This window comes from Callospermophilus lateralis, chromosome 3 (genome assembly GCF_048772815.1).
Source record: "Callospermophilus lateralis isolate mCalLat2 chromosome 3, mCalLat2.hap1, whole genome shotgun sequence".
NCBI lineage: Eukaryota > Metazoa > Chordata > Mammalia > Rodentia > Sciuridae > Callospermophilus > Callospermophilus lateralis.
This window is the reverse complement of record NC_135307.1, coordinates 169,820,597-169,836,120: the sequence shown is the minus strand read 5'-3', so window position 1 is coordinate 169,836,120 and position 15,524 is coordinate 169,820,597. Positions and strand designations below refer to the sequence as shown.

Here is a 15,524-nt window from a genome sequence, read left to right as displayed (position 1 = left end):
CAGAAAATAAACCCAAAAGATAAAAAATGAAAAATGGGGGGCTGGGGATGTGGCTCAAGCGGTAGCACGCTCGCCTGGAATGCGTGCGGCCTGGGTTCGATCCTCAGCACCACATACAAAACAAAGATGTTGTGTTATATTTTTTATAACTAAAAAATAAATATTAAAATTCTCTCTCTCTCTCTACCTCTCTCTCTCTTTAAAAAAAAAATGAAAAATGGGAAAGAAAAGATGAGGACTGTAGGAGGAATAGTCTGAAAGTTTTAATATCTGAATAATACATATTCCAAAAGGGTGGGGAGATAAAATTATCAATGAGATTATTTAAGAAAATTTTCTTAAGCTGGGAAATGTAAATTGCCAGAAATCCATATGCAACAAAATGAAATTGAATCCCTATCTCTCACCATGCACAAAAGTTAACTCAAAATGGTTTAAGGATCTAGATATCAAACCAGACACTCTGCGTCTAATAGAAGAAAAAGTAGGCCCTAATCTCCATCATGTGGGGTTAGGCCCTAAGTTCCTTAATAAGACGCCTATAGCACAAGAATTAAAACCAAGAATTAACAAATGGGACGAATTCAAACTAAAAAGTTTTTTCTCAGCAAGAGAAATAATATGTGAAGTGAATAGGGAGCCTACATCCTGGGAACAAATTTTTACCCCTCACACATCAGATAGAGCCCTAATCTCTAGGATATACAAAGAATTTAAAAAGTTAAACAACAAAAAAAACAAATAACCCAATCAACAAATGGACCAAGGATCTGAAAAGACACTTCTCAGAAGAGGATATATAATCAATCAACAAATACACGAAAAAATGCTCACCATTGCTAGCAATCAAAAAAATGCAAATTAAAACTACTTTAAGATACCATCTCACTCCAATAAGAATGGCAGCCATTATGAAGTCAAACAACAAGTGCTGGCGAGGATGGGGCGGGGAGGGTGAGAGGGTTGGGGGTGGTGGTGAAGGTACACTCATACATTGCTGGTGGGGCTGCAAATTAGTGCAGCCAATTTTTGGAAAGCAGTGTGGAGATTCCTTGGAAAACTGGGAATGGAACCACCATTTGACCCAGCTATTCCTCTTCTCCGACTATACTCAAAAAGACCTAAAAATGGCATACTATAGGGACACAGCAACATCAATGCTTATAGCAGCACAATTCACAATAGCTAAACTGTGGAGCCAACCTAGATGCCCTTCAATGGATGAATGGATAAAAAAAATGTGGCATTTATTCACAATGGAATATTACTCAGCACTAAAAAAAATAAGATCATGGCATTTGCAGGGAAATGGATGGCATTAGAGCAGATTATGCTAAGTGAAGTTAGCCAGCCAATCCCCCCCAAAAAATGCTGAATGTCTTCTCTGATATAAGGGAGGTAACTCAAAAAGGGGTAGGGAGGAAGAGCATGAGAAGAAAATTACCTCTAGATAGGGAAGAGAGGTGGGAGGGAAAGGAAGGGAGAATGGGAATTTCATGGAAGAGGGAAGGAGACCCCCTTCGTTATACAGAATACAGATATGAAGATGTGAGGGGAAAAAAAAAGAAGAAGAAGTGAGTCACATTAGATTGGGTAGAGAGAAGTGGTGGGAGGGGAGGGGAGGGGAAGTGGGGAATGGAAGGACAGCTGAATAAAATAGACATTATTATTGCTGTGGGTATATACGTGACTGCATGACCAATGTAATTCTGCAACGTGTACACTCAGAAAAATGAGAAATTATGTCCTATCTGATTCAAAGGTATGATATGTCAAGATCATTGTACTGTCATGTGTAACTAATTAAAACAAATTTAAAAATGTTCAGATAATAGCAACTTAAAAAAAGGGCCTAGTTCAATGGGTAAGGGTTGACCCAGCCAAGGTATATATATATAATTGTGAAATTTCAGAACCCTAGGGACAAAGAGAAGATTCTACAAGCTTCAACATACCAAATCCCATGAATCAGAATGGTCTCAGACTGCTTTTCATTGGAACTATTCCAGCAATCGTGGTACTATCTTCAAAATTCTGAAGGACAATTGTTTCCAGTCTAGAATTTTATACCTAGCCAAACACAAGAAATGAGTATAACAAAGATAATTTCAGATATGAACAATTGCATGTTTCCTTCACTAGGAAGCAACTGAAAGAGGTGCTCTAACAAACCAAGAGAGTAAGCCAAGGAGGAAGACAGAGAAAACAGGAAATTGGAGAAACCAACAAAGGGAATAAGTATAGGGAATTCCCATGAGGCTGACATAGGGTGAACATAGGACGATTGGAACAGAGAGATTCAAGAGACAAATATGATATAGACTGTCATCAACAAGATGACCACTATCCTTATGCCATCTTCATAACCAATTTTTGTTAGAGGCACAGATTTTTGGGATAAATTGGCTAAAAGATAGAAACCCTAGTTATTGTTGGAAAGAGAACCTGCCTAATATGATTGAGGTTTGGCTTCCAGTTCTGGCTGTGTCTTCTGGCTATAGGACTCTGGCAAGTAATTTTCCTGGGACTTAGAATCATCCTCTGTAAAAGTTCAGGTGGATTAAGGGAATTCCTTGTGTCTTCAAGTCTATCTATACCACCATAAAACTTATTCTTTGTAGTATATACAGTCCAGAGGGATTTGTAAAAATACATAGAATCACATACAGAACATTTTCCTCACCCCAAAATTTACTTTCATACTGTCCCTTTGTCATCAACCCTTGGGGCTCCCCTAATTCCTGGAAACCACTGTCTCTCCATCCTTGTTATTTTTTCTTTTCTAGATTTTCATACAAATGAAATCATATGATATGAAGCCTTTTGGGTCTTTCTTCTTTGATTTAACACAGTGCATTTTGTTTAACATACAAACCAACCATTAGCACTGATCTTTTCAGTTCTTCTCCAAATGAGATGCTGAGGCAAGAATTCCAATACAAGTAGTTAATGTGGGAGATGATCCCAAGAAGCACCAGTTAGCAGAGTGAAGGGAAAGAAAGAAGTTCATACACTGTGTTAGTGTGTTTCCCATCACTGTGGGAAACAAGCTTAGTCCCCTAGGGGCTCTGGGATCCAGTACAGTACACTCACCTCAAAGCCATCTAGCCCAAGGGATGAAGAAGCTGGAGTATTTATCTGCCGATTGCTTGTTCATCAGTGGTTGAAGACTGTTTCTTGGGGCCTTAACTCTCCAGCATTTCCCGCTTGCCCTGTTCCTGTGGCACATTCCTGTGGCCAGAGATAAAAGGCTCTAGGCAAAAATATACAGGTGTTCATAGTAAGCAGTTTTCTGTATGCAGACGTGAATGCCAAGGACTGTCTGTGAGGTACTGACAACATCAGTACATCAGTACTTTCTGCCCTCCAGTGAGCGAGTGAAACCCTCATATACCACAAAGCAGCTATAGGGAAGAATCCTGGGAGCTTCTTAGAGAGGGGCCTGAGAAGGAGCTGAGACAGTGAACCCAGAGCTTCATTGGAAGAATTCTAAGAGTGGAGACTTTTTGCTTTTGGGATAGGCAGGCCTCTGAAAGGAAAGAATCCCCTGTTCAAGGGAGGATGAATACACAAGAAAACAGGGCTATTTTCCCCTTGCTGAATCCATTCTGTGTCGCTTAACTTCTCCTCTGGTAGAGTCAATCCCTCAGTGTGAACAGTGGCCTTTTTGTTTTGTTTTAATCTAGATAAGCTTGTATTACTTGAAGAACCCCTCTTTTAGCAAATTATTAGTGCAATGGATGTGCATTTCAGCAGAAAAATACCAATGTGCAAGAAATACCTTTTAATTTTCACAACTTAAATTGAATTCAGTTTCTATTGTAAGCCCCATGCGCAGTTGGTTTTACCTTAATCTCAGGCAGTTGGGGGTATTTTCACAAGTTTCTGAGCAGCTTCCAAGAATCTAAAAAATTGGTAGATGGCCTCTGGTTTGCATCTGCAGTGGCCTCGTCAGTGTTGTGTGTAATGTGTTTTTTCTATCTTGTCTTTGTGTGATCAGTTCACACAAGTCCTTGCTGGCCCAACCCTTATCCTTGATTGCAAGATTCCTGGGGACCTGCTATCTCTCAGTCATCTCCTGTGTCCCTCTTGATGCACAGTGTCTTCTGAGTTTCTGTGATGGCCCTAAGGGATGTGGATTATCCAAAGTATTTCACATTTGGGGGGCTTATTCTCAAATGTGAACAACTCATTTGATTACTTGCAGACTTTGTGGATGTTGGAAGCCCTGGCAAAGCCAGCTCAACCTGCCACATGTACTACCTAATCTTCTCTACTGGAGGATCTTATTGCCACCCTGAGCTCTACCCAGCTTGAACCTATATGATTTTCATCCAGGAAAGAAAGCAATGTGCAGAACTCCTTTCTTTTTCTTCCTTCCTTCCTTCCTTCCTTCCTTCCTTCCTTCCTTCCTTCCTTTTTCTTTTAAAATACCTTTATGTATTTATTTTTATGTGGTCTGAGGATTGAACTCAGCGCCTCGTACATGCTAGGCAAGTGCTCTACCCTGGGTTCAATCCTTAGCACACACACATGCAAATGTGTTTAGTTTCTAATACTTAGGTATTTTAAATGTTACCTTTCCTTTCTTATTTCTAGTTTGATCCTGTAATGATCAAAGAAAATACTTTGCATGTATAATTTCAACTATTATAAATCAGTTAAGGTTTGTTTTATGGACCATGTTTCATGTCCTGGTCCATTTATCTTGAAAAATATTTTATAGGTTTTTGAAAGAGATGCATGTTCTGCTACTATTGAGTGCAGTGTTTTTTATGTACCAATTCTATCTTGATAATTGATGGGTGTTGTTCAGTTCTTATATATCCTTGTGGATTTTTAAAAAATTAGAGCATTATAGTTATACATAGTAGTTGGGTTCCTCCCAACAAAATCATACATGCATGGAATTTGGTTTTAGTTCATAATCCCTTGTTTTCTCTCCTATCCTCTCTGCACACCCCCCATCTTCCTTTCTCAACTCTATTAGGCTTACTTTCACTCATCTATTTATTTATTATTGATTGGTTCTTTTTACTGATACATAAAAGGTGAGATTTTCTGTGGTATATTTATATATGCATGTAACATGATTTTTTCTTTTCTTTTGGTACTACGGATTGAACTCAGGGACACTGGACCATGGAGTCACATCCCCAGCCCTATTTTGTATTTTATTAGAGACATGGTCTCACAGAGTTGCTTAGCGCCTCGCTTTTGCCGAGACTGGCTTTGAGCTTGTGATCTGCCTGCCTCAGTCGCCCCAGCCACTGGGATTACAGGTGTGCGCCACCGCGCCCGGCCATATAACATGATTTTTAAGAATTCATTCCACATTTTCTCCCCTTTTCTGTTCCTCCACTCTGCCTTTCAATCCCCTTCTTCTACAATACTGATCTTTCCTATATCATTATGATATCCTATCCTTCCCTCCTAATTTTCTTTATTTTGCTCTAGCTTCCACATATGAAAGAAAACATTTGACTTTTGACTTCATGAATCTGACTTATTTAACTTAGCATGATATTCTCCAGTTACACCCATTTACCAGCAAATGCCATAATTTCATTCTTCTTTTTAACTGAGTAGAACTTCATTGTGTACATGTACCAGTTTCTTAATCCATTCATCTAATAATGGGCATCTAGATTGATTTTATAATTTAGCTATTGTGAATTGTGCTGCTATAAATATTGAGGTGGCTGTATCACTCTGGTATGCTGATTTCAGTTCTTCTTGGAAAATACCAAGGATAGGAGGGCCCAGAACCTAGGTATGAATGACAGCAAATGTAAGATCAAAACAACTTGAACTCTTGTAAAATTGCAATCCACCTAAGTCTAAATCAAGGCTAAATAATGAACAAGTGCAGAAAAGAGATATTAATGTATAAGTTATATGAATATTATATATTTTCAAATTTATCCATGCAGTGACAGCATACACAATGACACGTACATACCCACATATACACAAAATCAAGTTTAATGAGAAAAAAGTAAAGAATAATACAATACAATGAAATGATGTTAGAAACAATTGAAAAAAAGTTAAAATTTAAAAAGAATTAAAAATGAGAATATACAGGAAAAAGAAATAAGAAAAAGGAAACAAAAGAAGAAGGGGGAAAAAACTTAATGAGAGAGAAAAGGCTTGTTTCCCATGAAGTGATCAAATCTGTTGGCAGGTATGGATTTTCTTTTCTTTTCTTTCTTTCTTTTTCTTTTTCTTTCTTTTTTTTTTTTTTTTTTGTGGTGGTGCTGGGGATTGAACCCAGGGCTTTAGGAGGCAAGCACTCTACCAACTAAGTGATAATTCTTTTATATTTATTTTTGGCTCTGTATTTTTGGCCACTGTCTTCTTGTTCCTCATGTTGAAGCTCTCAGCTTCCCATCTTCCAGTACTGGGTGGGATAGTCTAGGGAGTGCTGATGAATTGTGTAATCTTGTTGTGGGATGATGTAGAGTTCTAGATTGGAGTTTCTAGTTACTGGGGTTCAGACTTTGGTGGATTTTGGAACTCCATGGGAAGGTATTTGAGATTTGGTCCATACCCACTATGGGTGTGGAGTTGCCAATCTCTGCTGGACTACTGAATCTCTGGGGCTTCTGGTAAAATCCGCTTTTAGGGCATAGAGACTAACTCCTCACAGGTTTCACCTTCGATGGATGTGAGGTATGTTCCCTGGAGTGCAGATGCACTTGTGTGGCTGCAGTGAGCATCTTTGTGATAGCTCTTATGGGGTCCTAGCATTTATGGGAGTTTTGTCCATGGGGATCCAGAGGTTGAATGGTTCAGGTAAATTTTTCTTCATAACTATTTCAGTCTCTCTGGTTCAGGCACCCTCTAGGAATTTTTTTGCAGGCTGCTGGTAACTTCCTTTATGAATTTCCAATCCCCTGTCTCTGTTGGCAGCTGTGCAAGCTGTGTGGGAATAGTTTTCAGCATCCAGAAACATTTTCCTCAACTACTATGGTGTTCCATGCTGATGGCGTGTGGAGGATTTTCCATCCTCAGAATGCTTTTGTCTCAGTGGAATGCTTTGGGTTCATTTTCACAGAGACATTTCCACCACCAACCCTGTATCCGTTAAAATCAGCCTTCCTCTGTAAACCATAGGTTTTCCCAAGTCATTTTTTCTTTATTTAAAAAATTTCTTGATCTGCAGACATGTGTCTCTTCTCTATGCTCCTTGTTCCACTCTGCTGCCGCTACTGGCATTATTTCTTTCCCTTTCTTCCTCTCTCCCTCCCTCCTTCCTTTCTTTTCTTTTTTTTTTTTTTTTCAAGATTACACAATAATTTATTGAGATCCCTCCCTCCCTGGCCTTGCTCAATGAGACTCATAAGGTAGCTGTAACTATTTTCTTCATACTTTGAGAACAAAGATGGTAGATTTATCTTCTCATATAGTGCCCTCACCTGGGCCACCTTCTTGGTGTCCTTCTGCCCCTAATTCTCCTGCAAGATCTGGCACTGTTCTGGAGTGGCCCATTGCAGACACTGAACCACCATCCAGTTGCACTTGTTGTCCTAGATGTCATTTCCAACCTTTCTTGTCACACCGGAGTCGCCAAAGAGGTCAAGGTAATCATCCTGAATCTGAAAGAACTCTCCCATCTCAAGCAGGATCTTCTTGGCGTTGGCATGTTCCTTCTCCCCATCAATGCCTGCCATGTACATGGCAGCAGTGCTAGGCAGGCAGAAATAGTGCAAAGTCCTCTTTACTTGACAATGGATTTGTACTTCTTTTCAGTGAATCTTCCAAGATCCGCATTATCCTGGGGGTCTGGGATGAGTTCCCGGATCTGCCCGATCTCAGTTTGATAGGAACTCTGCAGGAAGAGCTCAATCAAATTCAAATAGCAGGACTGTTCCCGGCAGTAGAACGTCAGCAGGTGGTAGACACATGCTTCTGGAAGCAGAGTATCATTGATAACATCCAAACCCATACCTGGCTTCTGATACCAGCTCTCCCTGCCAGATAAGGGATGAATCCATGATGCCATCTGACACCAGGAAGAGAGCTAGCAGCAGTTCCACACACCAGCCCACTGTCAGGGTCCTCTGGAGACTCTCAGCATCCTGTTTTCTTGGATCCACCAGCTCCCAGATCCCTCCATCACTGTCAAACCCTGGTTGTATTTGCCTTCAATGGCATTATATTCCAGGACCACCTTGAGTTGAGCAATAGCATCTCCTGTCTTTCAGTGCCCATCTCATCCTCAGCCAGCACCTTGACCATCTGCGAGAAATGCTGGATGAAATCCTGCTTTTCTTGGGCATACACATCTGATTTCTGTTCTCTGTTCATTCTGAGAGAGGAGCAAAGTGCTCTGTTCCTGGATGCCGGTTCTTGCTTGATCTCTAAAGTATTATTTCTATTATTTCTTATATTCAAATATACTGACTTTCTGAAGCTCTATGATTTTTTTTTTTTACAGTTCAGTGTTAAGTTTCAGTGAGGTTCCTTAGTTACTTACCTCACTGAGGAGCAGCCTTCCTGCTCTGTAAGTCTGGTGCCGAGGAACTGGGATGGGCTTCCTTTCTCTAATCCACCATCTTCTCTCCTTGTTGATTTTTAAAAATGTTTCATCCTTTTCTGAGAATGGAACTGAAATATCCACTTATAATTGTGGATTTTTCTATTTCCCTTTCAGTTCTGCCAGTTTTTGCATCAGATATTTTGAGGGTTTTTTTCTTTTTTTCTTTTTTTTTTTCGTATGTACACAGAACCCTCATACTTTCCTGGCATATAGTTCCCTTTTTAAAGACAGGGTCTCACTAAGTTGCCCAGGCTGACTCCAAACTGGTGATCCTCCTACCTCAGTATCACAAGTAGCTGGGATTACAGCATGTGCCACTACATCCGGCTTATGGGGCCTTTTATCTTTATGTAATTTTTCTCTTTGTTGCTGGTAATTTTCTTTGCTCTAAAATCTTACTTTATCTGAGAGTAAAGCAGCCATTTCTGCTTTATTTTATTTAGTTTTCACTTAATATATCTTTTACACTCTTTTATTTTTAACACACATCATTATACTTAGAATGAGTTTTTTATTAACAACATATTGTTGGGTAATATTTTTAATTCACTATAATGATCTTCATGGTTTGACTGGTATTTGTAATCTATTTACATTTAATATAATGATTGATATGTTAGGAATTGAGTCTGCCACTTTCCCCCTATTTGTTCTTTCTTTTCTTTTTCCTGTCTTCCTGTGGATTATTTGAACATTTTAAAAGAATTCCAATGATTTATTTATACTGTTTTTGAACATAGGTCTTTGTATAACTTTTATTGTGTTTGCTTTAGTTATTGCCCCCCCCACACACATTCTTATTGTCAGTCTATTGGCATAAATACTTTACAGTTTAAATGAAGTATAGAAAACTTACCTGCTTCTAGGTTCTTTTGTTGTTCCTCATTTATCATTTTCTTAAATGTTTTCTCTTTATACACTGAGAGCCACATTAGAAAGAGTTTTTGTTTCAACCATAAACAAACTTAAGAAAAAAAAATCTCTTGAATCTACCCATATTTTTGATCTTTTGTTCTTTGTTCTTTCCTGATGTTTTAAGATTTCCTTTATCATTTCCTTGCTCTTTAGTAGACTTTCCTTAGACATTGTTTTAGAGTAGGGTTTCTGGCAACAAATTCTCTCTAGTCTGAGAATGTCCCAATTTCCCCTTCATTCCCGAAGGGTATTTTAACTGAGCATAGAATTCTGGGTTGAAAATTCTTTTTCTTTTTGCACTTAAAAAAAATGTCATGCTATTTCCTCTGGTCATTGGAGATGTTTATGGGAAATCTGCTTCCATTCTAATAGTTTTCCCCTTTAGGTAATGCATCATTTCTCTCTGCTTTAAAGAAAAAAAAATTGTCTCTAGTTTTCAGAAGCTTAATTGTGATATGTCTTGGTGTTCACTACTCTGGATTTAGTACGTTCAGAGATTGTTCAGCTTCTTGAATGTACAATTTTATGTTTTTTTTTTTTTGTTGTTGTTGTTACCAAAAAAAACAAAAAAACAAAACAAAACAAAAAACCATTATTTCTTCAAATACTGTTCAGGTCCATACTCTTTCCCCTCTCCTACTAGAACTCACATGATATAAATGTTAGATCTTTTAGTCTCACAGACCCCTCATGTCTGTCCTTTCTTCCTTTCTTTTTTCCTTCCTTCTCTCTCTCTCTCTCTCTCCCCCTTTCTTCTACACACAATACATCTTTTTTTTTTTTTGTCACCACATCTCCTCTGACTCTTTTGCTTCCCTCTTTCCTTTCTATAGGGACCTGCTATAGTTTGGATAAGTGGCTCCAAAGGTCCCTGTGTTAAAGGTTGGGTATCCAGCCTGTGGTGTTATTGGGAGGTGGTGAAACTTAAAAGGGTGGAGGGAAGTTAGTAGGAGGAAGTTAGGTTACTAGGATGTTCCCTTGAAGGGGATTTTGAACCTCTTCCTGTTTCTTTCTTTGCTTTCTGGATACCATGAGGTGAACAGGCCTCCTCTGCCACATACTCCCCATGATGTACTGTGTCACTATAGGCCCAAAGCCACAGGGCCAAGTGGCCATGGATGGCAACCTCCAAAACCATGAGCCAAAATAAACCTTTCCTCTTTGTAAGTTGATTATTCAGACATTTTGTGACAGTGACAGCAGAACCCTGTGATTACATTGGACCAACCTGTAAAACACAAGACAATCTCCCCTTTTCAAGGTTCTTAATCACAACACATCTCAAATTCCTTTATGCCATGTAAGGTAGTATATCCACAGGCTCTGGAGACTAAGATGCAGACATCTCAAGGAGTCATAATTTTGCTTGCCACAATGCCCATGGTCAAAGATTCAGAATGAAAGGGGTTCTGAGTTAACAACACCTTTACAGAGGAAATCAGTGCTGGGAAAGACAGGTGTGGTGGCATAAGAGACTAGAATATAAAATGGAGAAATACACAGAGGAAGAAATATACATATTTGTGTGTGTGTGTGTGCGTGCATGTATATGTGTGCGTGTGTGTGTGTGTGTGTGTGTGTGTGTGTCTGTCTGAGAGAAAGGAGGTGGAGGAAGTGGGATGAGGATAACAGAAACAGCCTGGAAGAAACACAAGGAATAGTAAGAAGGGTGGGTCTACTTTTAAATAAGTGGCCCCATAGGTGGGGCTGCAGAGTTTCAGGGAAAGGGTGAACCACAGATTTCACAAAGAAGAGTTTTAAAGGCTGCCAAAATGCACCAAAGTAAAAAAGAGAGGAAGAGTATGTGACCCAGAACTCCAGGAAGACCAGCAGGTGGATGATGTCTGTTGGGTGGTATAAAGATTGCCCGCTCTGTAAGCAGAGAGGGGAAAAGAAACAGAAACTAAGTTTGTTATGGGAAACAGGGCTGTGGTTTCATACTTGACAATGAGTGTTAAATATAGGGTTTGATAACAAGTTGAGGAAGAATTATAGAGAGCTTCCATGGAGTCTTTTGTCTCCTGTTGAAAATCTGGGTGTACCAAACGATGTTCTCCAATTAATTCATTCAATAAATATTGAGCTGCTATCGTGTGCTGGACAGTGTTCTCTGCACTGGAGATACAAACAATGATCAAAGTGAGTAAGCAGAATCAGGAAAGTAGGTGTGATTGAAATACAAAGACAAAGATTTGAGGAGCCAGTGGGTGAGTGGGTGATGGAAGCATAACAGGCTTTTCTTATTAGGGCATGACGTGGGGGTTTGCAAGATCCTTGTTGTGTGCTGAGAGAGGCTTGCTCAGCTCCTTCCCTCTAACACACCTACCCCGGGGAGAAGCTTTGAGTCTTATATTCCCCACTCTCCTCTTCCTTGGATCCCTTCTCTCTTCCTTCCTTTCCCCTCTTCCTCTCTCTGTGTCCTTCTTTGCCCTGGAGCTTAGGAGAACCAGGGCTAAGGGGATAGGGATTTTGGCTTCTTTCTCTTGCATCCATATTTTCTTCCTACCCTTTGAACCCAATTCAAAATAACTAAGATGAATGGTGGCCTGGGATCATGCAAGGCCAGGAGGCTGTCATGGCCAAGGGCAATTCTCCAGCTAGGGGACCACATAGCAGCTGGGCCAGGGATATACAAGCCAATAAGAGGGTCTGTGTGAGGCACTAACACTATGCACCATAACAGAGATGTGGACCCGCAGATAATCTCATACCAGGCTGGTGATCTCACACCCTGATGCAAATTGATATAACACTTGGGAAAGCAATTTCATAATATCTTGTAGGGTAGAAGACATGCATGTCCTATGACCCAGCAATTCTACTTCCAGTCACATACTCTAAAGAGACTTTGATGTACATGAGGAGACAAGTACAAAAATGTTTGTTGCAGCATAGTTTGAAATGGCAAAAACTGGAAATAAATGAAATGTCCAATTTATAGAAAGCAGGATGCATTCATCTAATGCAATACAACAGACAAAAAAAGCAAAGGATATCATCAGAGGGAACTCTAAAAACATAATGTAGAGTGAAAAAAGATCCTACAAAAGGATATGTATAATATTGCCATTTATATAAAGTTTAAAAATATGCAAAATATGTGTTTATATATGTAGTCAGAATTTATATATTTATATTATTGTATATTTATATGTGACACACACACAAACACATTCTTGAGAATGCTAATTCTCAACGTGAAGTCAATGTAGAGTTGTGGGAAATCTAGCAAGATTGCTTGGATTGGCATCCTAGTTCCATCTCTTACTAGTTACATAAATTTGGAAATGTTACTTAACCTCTGAAAGCCTCAGTTTCCTCACGTGTAAGATGGGAAATGATAATTGTATCATTCAGCAATTGCTGCCTTAATGCTTTATAACAAACAACCCTTAAGCTCAGTGACCTTCAACCATAAACCCTGATTTTTCATTCACAAGTCCATGGGTTGACTGCAGTTCTGTGGACTGGTTTCCAGGTTTGAGGTTAGGCTTAGGTCTGGTCTACATGTTTCTTTTTTCTTTTCTTTTTCTTTTTTATTTTTTAAATATCTTTTAGTTGTAGTTGGACACAATACCTTTTTATTGTGTGGTGCTGAGGATCAACCCAGCACTTCACACGTTCTAGGCAAGCACTTTACTGCTGAGCCACAACCCCAGCCCCAGGTCTACGTGTTTCTATCAGCAACTATTCAATGTGTACCGTTTTCATGGCAGAAGTCATGTGCATGAGTGGCAAGCAAAACACACACTGCTTTCTTAAGCCTTGAGCTCAGCACTGTCACCTTGCTTCCACCCACATTCCATTGGCCAAGGCAGGTCACAAGGCTGAAGCCAGAGGGGTAGAGGGAAGGGTACCACACCCATGGTGAACCAAGACAAGGGCAGCAGGGAAGAACTTAGCAAAAAAGAGAACATTAGTGCTGATCTCCCAGAGCTGTCTGGAGGTCTAAAGGAGTTAAAGGCCTTAGGGCAGAGCCCTTTACATAGTGGAGATTAAATTCTTTTTTTTTTTTTTTTTTTTTTTAAGAGAGAGAGAGAGAGAATTTTTTAATATTTATTTTTTAGCTTTCGGTGGACACAACATCTTTATTTTATTTTTGTGTGGTGTTGAGGATCGAACCCAGCGCCCCGCACATGCCAGGCAAGCACGTTACTGCTTGAGCCACATCCCCAGCCCCAAATTCTTATTGTTTAAGAGAATGTTGAAATCTAAAAGAAAGAGAGGATTTAATTTGTCTGTTAAATTTCCTTTTTTTTTTTTTTTAAGGAAAACATAAACAAAAAGAAAGTGAGGGAAACTATTTGTTTTTAGGAGATGGCTTTTGAGATGGGTAGGAATTGGCTAGTTCCAGAGGGAGAGTAGGAAGGACAGACATGAAGTCTTGGAAGTAGATAAGATTATTGTGGGAGACTGGCTGGGGAGGCAGTTCAGTGTAGGGTATGATGCCAGACCCCAAGTTCCATCCCCAGCACCATTACCCCTGCAGAGGGGAGGAGGAGGGGAGTGCTCAGGAAACACCAGGAAGCAGAGACTGTGTGATCTCATTTCTCTGTCCCTAGCACTATGCCTGACACAGAATAAATGCTTTTTTTAAAATATATATATTTTTAGTTGTAGATGGAAACATCCTCCTTCCTTCCTTCCTTTCTTAGTGGTGCTAAGGATTGAACCCAGTGCCTCACACGTAGTAGGTGAATGAGCACTCTACCGCTAAGCCACAAGCCCAGCCCAGGACAAATGCTTTTAAGAGGACTAGGGAGGGAAGGAAGAAAGAAGCAGCGAGAGAGACCCATCAGAGGGAATCGGAAAAACAGGAAGCCCTCACCTGAAAATCCCAGGAGGGCATTAAGGGGGATGGATAGTTGTGCTGTCCCACTCTGGATGGGTTCCCCAGGTCAAAGGGAATAGACTTTCTATTTCATTTGGTGGGTTTTGTCTCAGCCCCAGTTTCTGAGCAGTGGGTGCTGGATGGCCCTGTCCCTCAGGTCCATTGCTATTTCAACATCTCCTTCTCTTTGTTTCTCCTTTGATTGTTTCTGCCTCCCTTCCAAGCCTTCTCTCCAGCCTCCAGGGTCTCCAGTGCATGGTGGAATATGCAGAAGCCAAGACAGGAAAGAGGCCTAGGGCAGTGGAGGCTCTCTGGGTTCAGAAAGGGCAGAGGATGGAGCCCTTTATTGGTGCTTCCTGCCTTAGCTTGAAAAACTCCACTGAGCCTCGGTGGAGGGCAGGCAGCCAAAGACTAGGGGAAGGTAGACTCATTGCTTTATAAATTATGTAGTTATTAGGGCGGGAGTTTCACATGTGGCTTTTTGCATAATCAGGTTATCGGGTAGTTGGCCCATTAGAGGGCTCGTAAAGTCTGGCTGCTGTGACTCACAGCATGAAACCTAAGGTGAGCCAAAAGGAATGGAGCTCCCAGGAGAAACCCGCAGCCACTTGCCTATGTGATATCAGGTGGGGATAATCTTTGGAGCCCAAGTGTCACAAAAATCTCAGGGCTTTAGAATCAGTCTGTTTGTGATCAAGACTCAGCCCCAGCATTTGCCAGCTATGTGACTTTGGGCAAGTTTCTAAACCTCCCTGAGCTTTCATTTCCACCTGAGTTCAGTGGTAGTGGTTTAGGAGGATTTTTCTGGAGCAGCTGGCTGTTGGGCAGACCTCCTAGAAGGGCAGTACAGGGGTGTGGGCACCAATTTTTGGAATCTGATCCTCAGATTTCCCTCTGACGTTTAGTGGTTGGCACTCTGGCAAACTCTGGACTGTAGCTACTAAATCGGCTGTATTCCTTTCTTCAGCTTGCCATAGCAAAGAACCACACTTGGGGTGGCCATGGACAACAGAAATGTATCCTTTTGCAGTCTGGAAGCTGGAAGTTAGAAGTCGAGGTGTTGGCAGGGCCACACTCCCTCCAAGGCTCTAGGAGAGACCATTCCCTGCCTTTGTCTGAGTTTCTAGAGTCTCTGGCATCATTGGTGGCCCTTGGCATGCAGCTGGCTGTATCACCCCACTCTGCGGCCATCATTACACAGATCCTCCCTGTGTGTCTCTGTTTTCATATGGA

At 40.6% G+C, this 15,524-nt stretch overlaps 1 pseudogene; it reads right to left on the bottom strand.

The window, feature by feature from the left end:
- Window positions 1-3,185: 3,185 nt before the first annotated feature.
- Window positions 3,186-8,319, bottom strand: LOC143394862 (farnesyl pyrophosphate synthase pseudogene; annotated as a pseudogene).
- Window positions 8,320-15,524: the final 7,205 nt, after the last annotated feature.